Source organism: Triticum urartu, chromosome 6A, assembly GCF_056163025.1.
Source record: "Triticum urartu cultivar PI428250 chromosome 6A, HENAU_Tu73, whole genome shotgun sequence".
NCBI lineage: Eukaryota > Viridiplantae > Streptophyta > Magnoliopsida > Poales > Poaceae > Triticum > Triticum urartu.
In genome coordinates, this window is record NC_141878.1 from 233,503,518 (window position 1) to 233,520,017 (window position 16,500).

Genomic DNA, 16,500 nt, shown 5'->3' on the forward strand with positions numbered 1-16,500 from the left:
AATATTATTCATAGATAGACATGATCATAAACCCACAATTCATCGGTCTCAACAAACACACCGCAAAAAGAAGATTACATTGAATAGATCTTCACAAGAGAGGGGGAGAACATTGTATTGAGATCCAAAAAGAGAGAAGAAGCCATCTAGCTACTAACTATGGACCCGTAGGTCTAAAGTAAACTACTCACACTTCATCGGAGAGGCTATGGTGTTGATGTAGAAGCCCTCCATGATCGATGCCCCCTCCGGCGGAGCTCCGGAACAGACCCTGTTGGGGATATTACTATCAGCTAAGACCCGCCTGGGAGGGGCCGGGTCAGCCTTAATGGCGGGTTACATAAGAAGCCCAATATACAGTCAAGATGATAGTTTATTAGTATATATAGAAAGCCCAAAGGCCTCGGGCCGGCTCAAGGCCCATTATTGTAAACCGCCATATGTGCAGAAAGACTTGTAAGGAAAGGCATGTAAAGGAAGTCACCGAGCCGGACACGATTATGAGCCGGCCGGGATTCTGTAAGCCACCAGGCGTCGACCCGTGTATATAAGGGGACGACCCGGTGGCGGCTCAGGACAAGAAAACAACCAAGTCGATAACCAAGCCGGCGAATTGAGCCTCTTGGAAGTCAAAACCTCAGCAATACCAATCCCAACTAGACGTAGGCTTTTACCTTCATCGTAAGGGGCCGAACTAGTATAAAACTCTCCCGTGTCCTTTATCCCGATTAACCCCTTTAAGCTTCCTAGTGCGATGGCCCTACGACTAAGTCCTTGCTCTAGGACATCTGCCGTGTCAACTCCACGAAAGTTGGCGCCCACCGTGGGGCTAGCGCACGGTGGATTTGAGTTCTTGAAGGGCAACTTCGAAGGGCTCAAGGGATACGCTGTGGGCCGGATGACCAAGAGTCGTCGCGGCAAGATCTATATTGACGACTAAGGCTGGGGCCCCGAGGCCAGCTCAATCGAGTACGGGCACCAGGTCCCCTTCGGCGGAATCCACGTTTTCATCGACCGGATCGGTAGGTCAGGCCCTGAGCCGGATGTCCACGCCGACCTCATCGAAACGGCTCAGCGCACTGGGTCCGCCCGTGTTCAATCTGTCGTGAAGCGTGCCTTCGTAGGCTGCATCCATGGCGGTGGATACTCCGAAGGATCGATGGAAGGCGGGGAGACGGCCATCTGCTCTGATATGGCATCATCAACAGGGGAGACGGACTCGTTGTACCAACTGCAAGACGGCTTGCTCGGGGGCTGTTCCGATGGCAGCAGTATTCCGGACCCCTTGAGCCGCCAAATTGGGCCGGAGTCTTCATGGCAGGGACGCAGCCCGGGCAGAACTCCACCGCAATGACAACAGCAGCCACCGGGTCGGTAGCTGCCGGGTCAGGAGACCCCGCGCGCCCCCGACCCAGGTTCTCATGGACCTCATGGATAAACTGACGACTCTGTTAACCGCTGCGGTAGAGACGGCAGATAAAGCCCAGCATGATGTGGAAGTGGCACGCGTGCGGGAGGAGATGGTGCAATCTAAGGAAAATTTGGCCACGGAGGAAACCCGGATGGCAGCAGAACGAGCAGCTTTGGATGCTCGTGCTCAGCAGCTTCAAGCAGAAACCTTCCGGCTCTCCGTGGATCTTAATGCATCAAACGAAGTCATGAGGAGGAGGCGTCAGAAAACTCAGTCGTGTCTGCCTCTAACACTGGATCCGAGGAATCTGTTCCATACACCCAGAGCTAGAGGGGGCAACCCACCGGAGGCAAACCGGGTCGAGACACCCGGTGCACCAGTTCAGCCACGCACCATGGAGCCACTGCGCATGAATACAGCTCCTCCTCGTTATATATCAACACCCCCGGGTCACTTTTCCAGTCCCATGGAGAACCTCATTGCAACGTCGGCTCGATTGGTGGCTCTCCCAATGGAAGGCGACTCGCCAGAAGCAATTGAGACCCGGAGGGTAAGAGAACTGCTTCAGACAACTTTGGCCCAGCAGGATGCATACTCCTACAGTCGACACAGGATTCATTCAACTCCTTGCCCAAGCCGGAGCCCGAGTTACAGTAGGCACATGGAATCTGCAGAAATGTCAAGTAATGCTCAACGTGACAACCGGCCATATAGGTATGAGCCAGTGCGGGCTGGAGCTCTTAACTTGGTGGATCAGGAGAGGATTCGTCAAGAGGCGGAATAGGCGGCTCAGATAGCAGCAGAATAGGCGGCTCACCAAGCCTTTCCGGCTTATCCAGCAACCTCGGTTGAGGCAGGAGTGGCTACAAGAACCGGAGGCGTACCTTGCCTGGTCCCAGCCATACGCAATGAGCGGTTGCCCAAGGATTTCAAGGGACCTCGTAAGGTGCCTAACTACACGGCTGACTTATAGCCAAGGGCTTGGATTGAGAGTTATGAGATGGCTATGGAGCTATTGGAGGTTAGTGATGCTGCAATTGCTAAATATTTTACCATGATGTTGGATGGAACGACTCAGACCTGGTTGAAAGGATTACCACCCAATTCCATCGGCTCATGGGCAGAGTTGAAGGCACGGTTTATCCAGAACTTTAAAGACACGTGTAAGCAGCCAATGTCGATTGTGGATCTGACCAATTGCAAGCAAGAGGATGGAGAATCTACAACCCATTGGGTGCGCCGGGTCAAGGAAATAATACATTCATCTGATAAGATGGATGCCGGCTCAGCAGTTTTGATGTTGGAGAAGAATTGCCGTTTTGAACCTCTGAAGCAGAAGTTGGGGTGGCTTAAACGAGACTGTAATGACATGGGAACGTTGATGGCGGCTCTTGTCAAGTATGCCGATTCTGGTACCACCAAAGACCCGGCGTCTGACGAAGAAATGGCAACAAAGGGAAAGAAGAACGGCAATGGCAAGGGTCACCAGCATAACCCGGCAAATCAAGGAGGTAATAAGCGTAAGGCTGATGAGTTTGTTGCTAATACTAATGCACAGGGTGGTAATCAATGGCGAAAGGGCAGACAGCTCCCTCGATCGCGCGGGTCAGGCCCCACCCTTGAACAGCTGTTGAATGAACCTTGTCCCAGACACGGCACCAGGGAGAAGCCAGCTACCCACTTGTGGAAGGATTGTACGATCATGAAGGCATTTAAAAATTCAAACGCGTTTGATGGGGGTCACGGTCCGGGTGGTGGCTCAGGCGGCTTTCAGGGCCCGGGCGCCGGTTCAAGCGGAGGAGGTTTTCATGGTCATCCTGGTCACCAGGGGGATATAATCAGCAACATGGCCAAGGGAATCAACAGCAGCAGCAATCCGGCTATCAGAGCAACCCGAAGCAGTTGAGTAGCAAACAGTATCATGTCTTTACTACCAGTTTATGTAAGAGAGACCAGAAGCTCCACAAGAGGGCCGTTAATGCTGTTGAGCCGGCAGTTCCATGTTACTTACGTTGGTCGGAGCAGCCCATTGTATGGAGTAGAGAGGACCACCCACCCCGGGTTGATAATCCGGGTCACTTGGCGTTAGTAGTGGCACCTCGGGTTGGTGGATTCAAATTTACTAAGGTACTCATGGATGGAGGCAGCAGCATCAACATCCTTTACTATGAGACGTTTCGCCGGATGGGATTGATGGATAAAAATCTTAAACAATCCAACACTATTTTTCATGGTGTGGTGCCTGGTAAGTCGGCATACCCACTTGGTAAGATCGAGCTGGAAGTAGCTTTTGGAGATGAGTATGACTCCAGAGCAGAAAAATTAACCTTTGAGGTGGTTAAAATCAAGAGCCCATATCATGCTATGTTTGGGCGGCCGGCTTATGCCAAGTTCATGGCTCGGCCGTGTTACATATATTTGCAGCTCAAGATGCCGGGTCATAAGGGCACCATTACAGTCCATGGGAGTCGGAAGATAGCCTTGGAATGTGAAGAGGGGGATGCTGCTTATGCTGAATCTGTTTGTGCAACAGAGGAGTTGAAATTCTACAAGGACCATGTTGACCCGGCGCACATGACGTCATTAAAGAAACCAACAACAGAGCATGAGCCGGAGTTAAAGTTCAAATCGGCTGATGACACTAAGATGGTTGACTTTGTGCCTGGCGATTCATCCAAAAAGTTCATCATCAGCGCAAACTTGGATCCGAAATAGGAAAGCGCGCTCATCGAGTTCATCCGTGAGAACCGGGACATCTTTGCATGGAAACCTTCAGACATGCCAGGTGTTCCGAGGGAACTCGCTGAGCACACTCTTAATATCGATCCAAAGTTCAAACTTGTCAGACAGTTTCTTCGCCGGTTCAATGAAGAAAGGTGCAAGGCCATTGGAGAAGAGGTGGCCCGGCTCTTGGCGGCCGAGTTCATTGTGGAGGTCTTCCACCCAGAATGGTTAGCTAACCCGGTGCTCGTGCTCAAAAAGAATGGCACCTGGCGTATGTGTGTGGATTACATAGATTTAAACAAAGCCTGTCCGGCTGATCCTTTTGCTCTTCCCCGTATTGATCAGATCATTGATGCTACGGCGGGTTGTGCACGGTTGAGTTTCTTAGATGCTTACTACGGGTATCATCAAATTAAGATGGCAGTCAAGGATCAAGAGAAGACAACGTTTATAACTCCTTTTGGGGCTTTCTGCTATGTGTCTATGCCTTTTGGGCTCAAGAGTGCTCAGGCGACTTACCAACGGTGTGTGCAAAATTGTCTTCATGATCAAATTGGGCGCAATGTTCATGCCTATGTGGATGATATAGTAGTGAAGTCCAGGGAAGAGGAAACCTTGGTCACAGACTTGAAAGAGACTTTTGATAATCTTTGGATTTACAAGATGATGCTTAACCCAGCCAAGTGTGTTTTTGGAGTGCCAGCCGGCAAGCTTTTGGGTTTTCTAGTGTCTAACCGAGGTATTGAAGCTAACCCAGAGAAGATCAAGGCAATTACATCCCTAGCCAAACCAACCTGCGTCAATGATGTTCAACGACTATCGGGTCGTGTGGCTGCTTTGAGCCGGTTCATAAGCCGATTAGGGGAAAAGACTATGTCTCTGTATCAGTTGATGAAGAAAACAGATGTGTTTGTTTGGAGCGATGCTGTGAACGCCGCTTTTGAGGATCTGAAGGCACAATTGGCCGAGCCGCCGGTCCTAGCTGCTCCAATTGAGAAAGAGCCGCTATTGTTATACATAGCAGCCAACTCAAGGATTGTTAGTGTGGCTATGGTGGTAGAGCGCAAGGAGGCTGGCAAAGAGCATCCGGTTCAGCGGCCGGTTTATTATGTCAGTGAAGTGCTAATTGAGTCTAAGCAACGATATCCACATTGGAAGAAGCTTGTTTATGGGGTGTTCATGGCAAGCCAGAAGCTTAAGCATTACTTTCAGGGACATCCAATCACTGTGGTTAGAGACATTATTCAAAACAGAGAAGCTACAGTGCAAGTGGCCAAGTGGGCAATTGAGCTTGGGTCTCATGGGCTGAAGTATGTTCCACGCACTGCGATTAAGTCTCAAGCCCTGGTTGACTTCATCAATGACTGGACAGAGATGCAGATGCCAGAAGAAAAGCCGGACAACACATATTGGACTATTCATTTTTATGGGTCCAGGCAATTGGAGGTCTCGGGGGCTGGAGTTGTATTAACTTCCCCACGAGGTGATAAATTTTGTTATGTGTTACGATTGATGTTTCCGTGCACTAACAACGCAGCAGAGTATGAAGCATTGCTCCATGGTCTTCGAGTGGCAAAGGAGATGAGCTTGAGCCGGGTCAGATGTCTTGGTGATTCAGATCTAGTGGCTCAGCAGGTGTCTGGCAAGTGGGATTCCAAAGACCCTCTCATGGCGGCTTATCGCTGAGAGGTCGATGCTATTGCAGGGTATTTTGAAGGTTATCAGGTGGAACACATTGAACGTCGAAAGAACGAAGCAGCTGATGCTTTGAGCCGGCTGGGGTCTCAACGTAAGCCGGTACCACCCAACACCTTTTTAGATGTTTTGCATAACCCCTATGTCAAGTTGCCCACAGAAGAAGATTTAGCTGTTCCTAACCCGGAGGCGCAGTTGGTGGCGGTTCTTCATGTCATCCCAGATTGGACGGTGCCGTTCCTTGTTGGGTTTCGTAGTAATTTCAAAAAATTTCCTACGCACACGCAAGATCATGGTGATGCATAGCAACGAGAGGGGAGAGTGTGATCTACGTACCCTTGTAGATCGACAACGGAAGCGTTAGGTTGATGTAGTCGTACGTCTCCACGGCCCGACCGATCAAGCACCGAAACTACGGCACCTCCGAGTTCTAGCACACGTTCAGCTCGATGACGATCCCCGGACTCCGATCCAGCAAAGTGTCGGGGAAGAGTTCCGTCAGCACAACGACGTGGTGACGATCTTGATGTACTATCGTCGCAGGGCTTCGCCTAAGCACCACTATAATATTATCGAGGACTATGGTGGAAGGGGGCACCGCACACGGCTAAGAATATGATCACGTGGATCAACTTGTGTCTCAAGGGGTGCCCTCTGCCTCCATATATAAAGGATCAAAAGGGGGGGCCGGCCGGCCATCATAGGGTGCGCCAGGAGGAGTCCTACTCCCTCCGGGAGTAGGATTCCCCCCTTTCCTAGTTGGAATAGGATTCGTTAAGTGGGAAAGAGGAGAGAGAGAAGGAAGGGGGGCGCCGGCCCCCTCTCTCCTTGTCCTATTCGGACTAGGGGGAGGGGCGCGCGGCCCAGCCCTGGCCACCTCTCCTCTCTTCCACTAAGGCCCATTAAGGCCCATATACCTCCCGGGGGGTTCCGGTAACCTCCCGGTAATCCGGTAAAATCCCGATTTCACCCGGAACACTTCCGATATCCAAATATAGGCTTCCAATACATCAATCTTTATGTCTCGACCATTTCGAGACTCCTCGTCATGTCCGTGATCACATCCGGGACTCCGAACAAACTTCGGTACATCAAAATGCATAAACTCATAATATAACTGTCATCGAAACCTTAAGCGTGCGGACCCTACGAGTTCGAGAACAATATAGAAATGACCGAGACACGTCTCCGGTCAATAACCAATAGCGGAACCTGGATGCTCATATTGGCTCCTACATATTCTACGAAGATCTTTTATCGGCCAGACCGCATAACAACATACATTGTTCCCTTTGTCATGGGTATGTTACTTGCCCGAGATTCGATCGTCGGTATCCAATACCTAGTTCAATCTCGTTACCGGCAAGTCTCTTTACTCGTTCCGTAATCCATCATCCCGCAACTAACTCATTAGTCGCAATGCTTGCAAGGCTTTATGTGATGTGCATTATCGAGAGGGCCCAGAGATACCTCTCCGACAATCGGAGTGACAAATCCTAATCTCGAAATACGCCAACCCAACATGTACCTTTGGAGACACCTGTAGAGCACCTTTATAATCACCCAGTTACGTTGTGACGTTTGGTTGCACACAAAGTGTTCCTCTGGTAAACGGGAGTTGCATAATCTCATAGTCATAGGAACATGTATAAGTCATGAAGAAAGCAATAGCAACATACTAAACGATCGGGGTGCTAAGCTAATGGAATGGGTCATGTCAATCAGATCATTCACCTAATGATGTGATCCCGTTAATCAAATAACAACTCTTTGTCCATGGTTAGGAAACATAACCATCTTTGATTAACGAGCTAGTCTAGTAGAGGCATACTAGTGACACTCTATTTGTCTATGTATTCACACATGTATTATGTTTCCGGTTAATACAATTCTAGCATGAATAATAAACATTTATCATGATATAAGGAAATAAATAATAACTTTATTATTGCCTCTAGGGCATATTTCCTTCATTCCTGGCTTACATGACCCCGGGAGAATTGCCAGCAGATAAGACTCTGGCTCGACAGATACCCGGCGGTCTAAGTCCATGACAATTTCGGATGGAGAGTTATTTCATCGCAGTGTTTCCGGAGTGTTTCAACGGCGTGTTCCCCCAAAGAAGGTCAAGAAATCCTTCGTGAGATCCATGAAGGCAATTGTGGTCATCACGCTAGGTTAAATTCTTTAGTGGCCAAGGCGTTTCATCACGGTTTTACTGGTTGATGGCTCACGCTGATGTAGAAGATTTGGTCAGTAGATGTGATGGGTGTCAGAAATTTGCACGACGAGCGCATGTGCCGGCTCAAGAGCTTCGGGTGATTCCAATCACTTGGCCATTTGCAGTCTGGGGGCTTGACATGGTGGGACCTTTCAAAAGGTCTAAGGACAAGAAGACACATCTCCTGGTGGCTGTTGATAAGTTCACTAAATGGGTTGAGGCGGAGCCTGTGAGTAAGTGTGATGCAGCCAAGGCGGTCAGTTCATGAAGCAAATAATCTTCCGTTTCGGTTTTCCACACAGTATTATCATAGACAATGGCACTAATCTGTCCCAAGGGGCTATGGAAGAGTTTTGTCAGCGAGAGCACATCCGGCTTGATGTTTCTTCTGTAGCTCATCCTCAATCCAATGGTAAGCTGAGAGAGCCAATCAGGAAATTCTGAAAGGGCTAAAACCCCGGCTTATGGTTCCTTTACAGCGAACGCCGGGTTGTTGGGTAGGGGAGTTGCCTTCAGTGTTATGGAGCATCAATACTACACCCAACAGGTCTACGAGTTACACACCCTTCTTCATGGTTTATGGGGCAAAAGCAGTATTTCCCAGTGACATCCGTCATGACTCACCCTGCGTGGAGGCTTATGTTGAAGCTAACAATGAAAAAGCCAGACAGGATGCGCTTGACTTATTGGATGAAGAAAGAGACTTAGCAGCAGCACGGTCAGCAATCTATCAACAGGACCTGCGTCGTTATCACAGCCGCCGGGTTAAGACCATGACTTTTCAGGAAGGCGACTTGGTGCTCCGGCTCATCCAAGATCTTTCAGATGCACACAAGTTATCCCCACCTTGGGAAGGACCCTTTGTGGTTAGCAAAAATTTAAACAACGGGTCTTACTACCTCATTGACATTGGAGAGTACGCAGACTCACGTAAGTCAGAAGAGGAGACCCGCCGGCCGTGGAACATTGCTCAACTTCGGCCATATTATACCTAAGCCACTGGCTCTCATCATGTACATATGTTCATGTTGTATATACGATGATAAGCAATAATGTAAGACAATGGTCTCTTTTCTTTTCAAAGATTATGCATTTTTATTATTTTTCACAAATGTCTATTAAGGAGCTGATCATATTTGAATCAAGTTTAACCTTTTCTAGTCCGGCTTATGATCGTATCCGAATCTAGCTGTAAATCTTATGGTCACTTGGGGGCTTCCTGTTCAAACATAGGTCATATGCGAACCAAAGAGAACATAGCTGTCATAATCCTCTTGATCGGCTCAAGGCCAAACTCACTTGGGGGCTTCTTGATCGTATCCGAATCATAGCTTAACCCCTTTTGAGCCTTCTTGGATCGTATTCGAATCAGGGTCATTAAAAACCTCTCAAGGTCATTTGGGGGCTTCCTGTTCAAACATAGGTCGTATTCGAACCAAAGAGAACATAGCTATCCGTACCCTCTTGATCGGCACAATGCCAAAGCCACTGGGGGCTATATGGTCGTATTCGAACCTTAGCTTAACCCTTTTGGTATGGTTTACTAATTGTATTCGAATCAGAAACCCCCAATCTTTTGAATACAGAGTTAAAATTATGTTTGTTGCTTGCCTTTGAGTTTTTGCTATTTCAATATTACAAATGAGTTAGCCTGGTTTTATTTGCCGGCTCAATTATTAGACAGCACAGCCGCCCGGGTTGTTCAAACCGGTGGTCTAAGGATCTAAAGGTACGAGCAACTGCGATATGATTATTGAATATTCAAGGATTATTAACTTTCATACATATTGAATTATCAAGTTTGTCACCCGGGTTATTTGAGCCAGCGGCCTAAGAATCAACAAGGACAAGGTATAATTCTTATTTACACGCGCTTACCGGCTGCGTTAATTTAAGAGTTAGTATTAAACCTTATCCTTTATTTATATTTGTCTCTGTTCTTTGAGGTGGAGATACGAGTTGTAAAAGAGGTGTTTAAACCCAGTTGTTTCTAAACCGCCTTGCCAGGTCCTTCTTTTTTCCTTGTGTTCACAGAAACAGAGTTTAAATATTGCAGAGACAAGCATTAAACGAGGCATAAGAAAAGCATTAAAACATTGGCACCCGGAAGCACAGATTCACATAGAAGTGTTTTATGCGCGATGGCATAAGCAAACATACGGTGTTTTTAACAGCTAAGCTATTACAAGGCTTTCTAAAGCCCATGAAGATGATCATTGTCCTTCCCTCACCGGCTCAACATCTTGAATGTGCTGGAAGTTGGGTTTTGACCAGTCATAGCCGTTCATGGCGACAAATTCAGCTTCGTCATCAATCAGGCCAACCGGATCAACCTCCGGGGCAAATGTGTCTTCTCTCACCGGTGGGATCAAGTCGGTTACTTTATAGGAAGGAGGGGCCATCTTCTTATTCTCATTATCAAAACCCGGTTGATACTTGTCCACATTAGTATCATCTCCATGGCTAGTCGCCTGAGGCCGGACTTCACGGACGCAGGCTATAAAGTCATTCTGATCAAAAGGAGACCCGTCCTCCTTCACGGTAGGATAACCCCTTGCCACGTCTGCCGGGTCTAGATCTGGTACCCAAGCCTTGGAGCGGCTTAGGGAAGTCAATGCTCCGGCTCGCGCGCATGAGCGTTTCACCTCTTGGAATCTGGCAGGGAGAATGGACAGCTTCTTCAAGACGTCACTGATCCGGTTAGACCCTTGATTAGTAGGAGAGATGGCAGCCAGAGCTCGTTGTGCGCCGATATACAATTGTGCAGTTAAAGTGTACACGGCTTTCATCTTAATCAACGGGTCTTGGTTTAGATTCTTACTTCGCGGACCTACATGCATTTTTCACAGTCAGTTGACGGATCATATTCCGGTTTGACAAGAAATACATATGAAAGATCAAATCAGGAAACTTACCAAAGATAGCAGCAACCATCTGAGACACCCGGACTTTTAAACTGTTTAGTTCGGTTGAAATTTCCTTCAGAGCTGTTTCGGCTGTCTCAGCTCGCCGGGTCAGAAGTATCTTCTCATCTACCCACGTTTTCTCTTTGACAACAAAGTCGGTCTTCAACTTCTCCGTTTCAGAAAGGCTTATTTGCAGTTGGGAGGTGGAAGACTTAATTTCTGATTCCTGGTTCGCTAGCCGGGTCTTTGTATCAATCAATTGGGAGTTCAGTTCAGACAATGCATTCTGTGAAAACATTCAGATAAATCAAGACTTGGTTTCAAATTCCAGTATGCAATTTCAAGACTCAAGTCTCAAGTACTTTATGAATAAACCACTTGACACTTGGGGGCTAATGTATGTCAAATAAAATTTTTATGACTCTACCAACATATTTGAAGTCCCAAGTCCTTTACAAAGTAACAACACTTGGCACTTGGGGGCTAATGCACGCAGTTCAGCAAATTTTTCAAGTTTAAACCGGAGTGTTAAGTATTTTGAAGGTGGTTTTCATTCTAAAAGTACCAATTCATTAATGCTCAAAATAAACCGGTCCTTGGGGACTATGGGTCAAGTTTTGTTTCTATCAAGCAATGAGTCAGAGGTAAAAGTCTCGGCCTATATTTTAAGTCTACATGTTATTCCGTTTCTCTCATAAAGCTGAAGACTTGGGGGCTGAAGGAATATTGGTAAACCGGAAGTAACATACCTCATACTTCAACTGAAGTTGCTTGACCATCTCGATCTTAGACTCACGACTAGAGTGGACATGGCTGAGATAGCCGGATAAGATATCACTGGCATTGAGACGGTCATAGTTGGCGATTTCAAAGCGAACCTTCTGCCGTTCCAATGCTTCTTGCTTTGCTGTGCACCGAGCCAACACTGTTGGATTCCCCGGCTCAACAAAGCGGCTCCCAGTAATTTGAACATCTGGAGCATGTGGAGATGGCGGGTTAGTTGCATTTGACGGTCCTGTTGTAGAAGGATTGATAGTGGTATTATCAAGAGACGGCTCAGGAGGATTTGCTTCACTGATAATTGGCGGGTCTTCTGGGGCGTCAGTTAATGGAGAAGGCGGCCTAGCCGGGTCAGATGCTAGTACTGGCGGGTCTTCCGCTGGTTTTGTTACCCTTGCTTTCTTGGACTTAGCCTGACCGCTAAAGAATATATATATATATATATATATATATATATATATATTACAGACAGTCAGCATCAAAGGTATAATTGATCAACCCGGAAGAAAAAAGGATCTCTGATTACCCAGGAGCAGTCTTGAAAGCTGGAAATTGTGTTTGTGATGAATTGCCCAAAGAGCGAGACACCTCCTGAGAAAGTAAAAGAAAGGAGTTAAAAGGAATACAATGAGCAGGATTCATCAAAACCAGTTAAGGGCGGTAATAAGTAAACCTCATTCGGACGTTTCCGAGGGGTCTGTTCAGGGACGACAGCCGGCTCATCTTCAATGTCAACTTCACGACGGCTTTCATGCTGCTGCTTTTTCAAATGAAAGTTGGGATCCAAGTAAGCTAAGGGGTTAGAAAACCTTACTTTACGGATCACTCATCGAACTTTGTGTCTTGGTAAGGGCTCTGAGTCGGAGGAAATGATAGTTACCTCTGCTTCCCCGGCTTGGCTAGCCCCAGTGTCATCCTGGTAAGGATCAGTATCAATAAGATTGTTAAAAAGTTGGCCAAGGGAATCAAGGGCTACCTCCGAGTCAGACGAGTCATCAAGCTTCATTAAATCCTCAGCAGTAGTTTTCTTCTTCTTCTTTGATTTCCGGGTTGTCTTCTTGGTGTTCATAGCGGTGGCTTTCGCCTTCTTGGCAGCTTCTTGGTCATATTTCGCCTTCCAAAAGTCAGAATTGGCCTGTAAAGACAAGAAGAAAGATCAGTATTAAGTACTAATAGCTGGGCAAAACACGAAGAAAAAGAGATCAAAATGTACTTACTTCTAGCGCTGGATTAATCTTGCAGAAGGGACTCAACCCAACAATACTGCAATCCTCGTACTTCCCATTTACCAAAAGGGTTGACATCGAAACAATATCTTCTTCGGTGAGATCAACTGAGCTGTGACGAAGAGAGTTGTCCGGGCTTCCGTCATATTCATACATCAGTTTGGATCGACGACCTAATGGAATAATCCGCCATGAGATCCAGCAGCGGGTTAGATCTACTCCGGTTAAGCCATTGCCCAACAAAGCATTGATTCTTCTGATGGAGGGAAGTAGCCTCTTGCATTCAGCAACGGTGAGCTTATCCGGAAGGGTGAACTTGGAGTCAAGACGACCGGGGCGGTAACCCGGCAGAGGCTTCTCGTTTGCTGGAGAAATATCCTGACAATAAAACCAAGTTTGGTTCCAGTCTTTTGGGTGACTTGGTAAGACGATAAGAGGAAAAATAGCACCCTGGCGGCGCTGAATTGAAATGCCTCCAAGTTCTAAGCTAGGACCATTGGTGCATTCGTTCTACCGGTTTAGGTAAAAGTACTCCCTAAACAGCTCTACGGTGGGCTCTTGCTGAAGATACACCTCACAGAGTACTTGGAAGTTGCAAATGTTGGAAATGGAATTGGGTCCCAGGTCCTGAGGGTGGAGTTTGAAAAAATGAAGGACCTCTCTGAAGAATTTTGAACCGGGCGGTGAGAAGCCACGATTCATGTGATCAGTGAAGACAATCACTTCTCCGTCTTTTGGATTGGGGCGTTCTTCCTCTGGGTCAGGAGCACGATAAGACATGACATTCTTCGAAGGCAGAAACCCAATGATGAAGAACTCTTTTAACCATTCCTCAGTTATGGACGAAGGGACCCAGTTACAGATGGTGGGTGTCTTTGACGGCATGATGTGTAGAGAACTGAAAAATAGATAACAACATGCCGGCTCAGCCTACGGTCAGTTATAAAACAAGTAATGGCGGTTTAACTAAGGGCTAATGTTATATAAGGAAAAGAAAGCCGGAGTGGTAAGCCGCCATGACTATAGATTTTCTCAGAAGGCAGAATTCAGTTAAGTATTGGTATAAACAAGTGTCACAAGTTGTTGTTATTATTTTGGATCAAGATGGTTCAAAAAAGGAAAATAAATCTAGACCTAAAACTGGCACAGATGAGTTCGTCAGTGCTAAACAAAGCCTCTGAATAGGGAAAAGAATTTGTTTGCATTTGAAACAGGGGCGAAATAGCTGCCGCGTCATTTTTATACTATCCCAAAATCAAGAAAGGGCGATGGTGATGAAATCTACAAAGAGTTCATGACGAACAGTAAACAACACCAAGGAACTCGAAGATCCTAATACGGATCTGATGTCGAGGAAGAAAGGGACTTACAGATGCTGAGTTGCAGCAGAGGTTTGTTGCGGTTTCTTCGGATCTAATCAGGTTGATGCGGCGGCCTGAGTCAATGAAGACAAGATCTGCGGCGGCGGCGGAGCTCGAGCGGCAGAGAAGCAGTGAGAGGAAGAAGACGACCAAAGGGGAAGAATGGAAAAGACCTAGGTCGTGCCTATTTATAAGGGAGTGTGCGAATAGGCGGGCGCGAAAATCAAGGAGACCCAATAATGATTATTCAACTAAATAGACGCCTCGATTCCCGGAAGACATTAAAAATGAAAGATCCGTTGAAAGGTGACATCATGAAAGTTTTTTGTGTTTCAAAAAGATGACGTCACGGCGGGTTAAGGAAATTTTCAGACAGAGGATGGATTCTGCCTAAGTATTGAAGATTGACAAAGAACAAAGTTCAAAGTCAACCTGGGGCCTAATGTTGGGGATATTACTATCAGCTAAGACCCACCCGGGAGGGGCCGGGTCAGCCTTAATGGAGGGTTACATAATAAGCCCAATATACAGTCAAGATGATAGTTTATTAGTATATATAGAAAGCCCAAAGGCCTCGGGCCGGCTCAAGGCCCATTATTGTAAACCACCATATGTGCGGAAAGACTTGTAAGGAAAGGCATGTAAAGGAACTCACCGAGCCGGACATGATTATGAGCCGACCGGGACTCTCTAAGCCACCAGGCGTCGACCCAGGGGATGACCCGGTGGCGGCTCAGGACAAGAAAATAACCAAGTCAATAACCAAGCCGGCGAATTGAGCCTCTTGGAAGTCGAAACCTCAGCAATACCAATCCCAAGTAGACGTAGGCTTTTACCTTCATCGTAAGGGACCGAACTAGTATAAAACTCTCTCGTGTCCTTTGTCCCGATTAACCCCTTTAAGCTTCCTAGTGTGATGGCCCTACGACTAAGTCCTTGCTCTAGGACATCTGCCATGTCAACTCCATGACAGGCCCCAAGATGGGATCTCGTGGATACGAAAAGTTACGGCGGTGGAATTAGGGTTTTGGCTCCTCTTCTGATTGTTTGGGTGTACGTGGATATATATAGGAGGAAGAAGTACGTCGGTGGAGCAACAGGGGGGCCACGAGGGTGGAGGGCGCGCCTGGGGGGGCAAGCGCCCCTACCTCGTGGCCTCCTGTTAGTTGGCTTGACGTAGGGTCCAAGTCTCCTGAGTTGTATTCGGTGAGAAAATCACGTTCCCGAAGGTTTCATTCCGTTTGGACTCCGTTTGATATTCCTTTTCTTCAAAACCCTAAAACAGGCAAAAAAATAGCAAGTCTGGGCTGGGCCTCCGGTTAATAGGTTAGTCCCAAAAATAATATGGAAGTGGATAATAAAGACCAATAATGTCCAAAACAGTAGATAATATAGCATGGAGCAATCAAAAATTATAGATACGTTGGAGACGTATCAAGCATCCCCAAGCTTAATTCCTGCTCGTCCTCGAGTAGGTAAATGATAAAAACAGAATTTTTGATGCGGAGTGCTACTTGGCATAATTTTAATGTAATTCTTCTTAATTGTGGTATGAATATTCAAATCCGAAAGATTCAAGACAAAAGTTTATATTGACATAGAAAATAATAATACTTCAAGCATACTAACAAAGCAATTATGTCTTCTCAAAATATCATGGCTAAAAGAAAGTTATCCCTACAAAATCATATAGTCTGGCTATGCTCTATCTTCACCACACAAAATATTTAAATCATGCACAACCCCGATGACAAGCCAAGCAATTGCTTCATACTTTTGACATTCTCAAAACTTTTTCAATCTTCACGCAATACATGAGCGTGAGCCATGGACATAGCACTAGGGTGGAATAGAGTGGTGGTTGTGGAGAAGACAAAAAAGGGGAAGATGGTCTCACATCAACTAGGCATATCAACGAGCTATGGAGATGCCTATCAATAGATATCAATGTGAGTGAGTAGGGATTGCCATGCAACAAATGCACTAGAGCTATAAGTATATGAAAGCTCAAAAAGAAACTAAGTGGGTGTGCATCCAACTTGCTTGCTCATGAAGATCTAGGGCAATTTTGAGAAGGCCCATCATTGGAATATACAAGCCAAGTTCTATAATGAAAAATTCCCACTAGTATATGAAAGTGATAACATGAGAGACTCTCGTTTATGAAGATCATGGT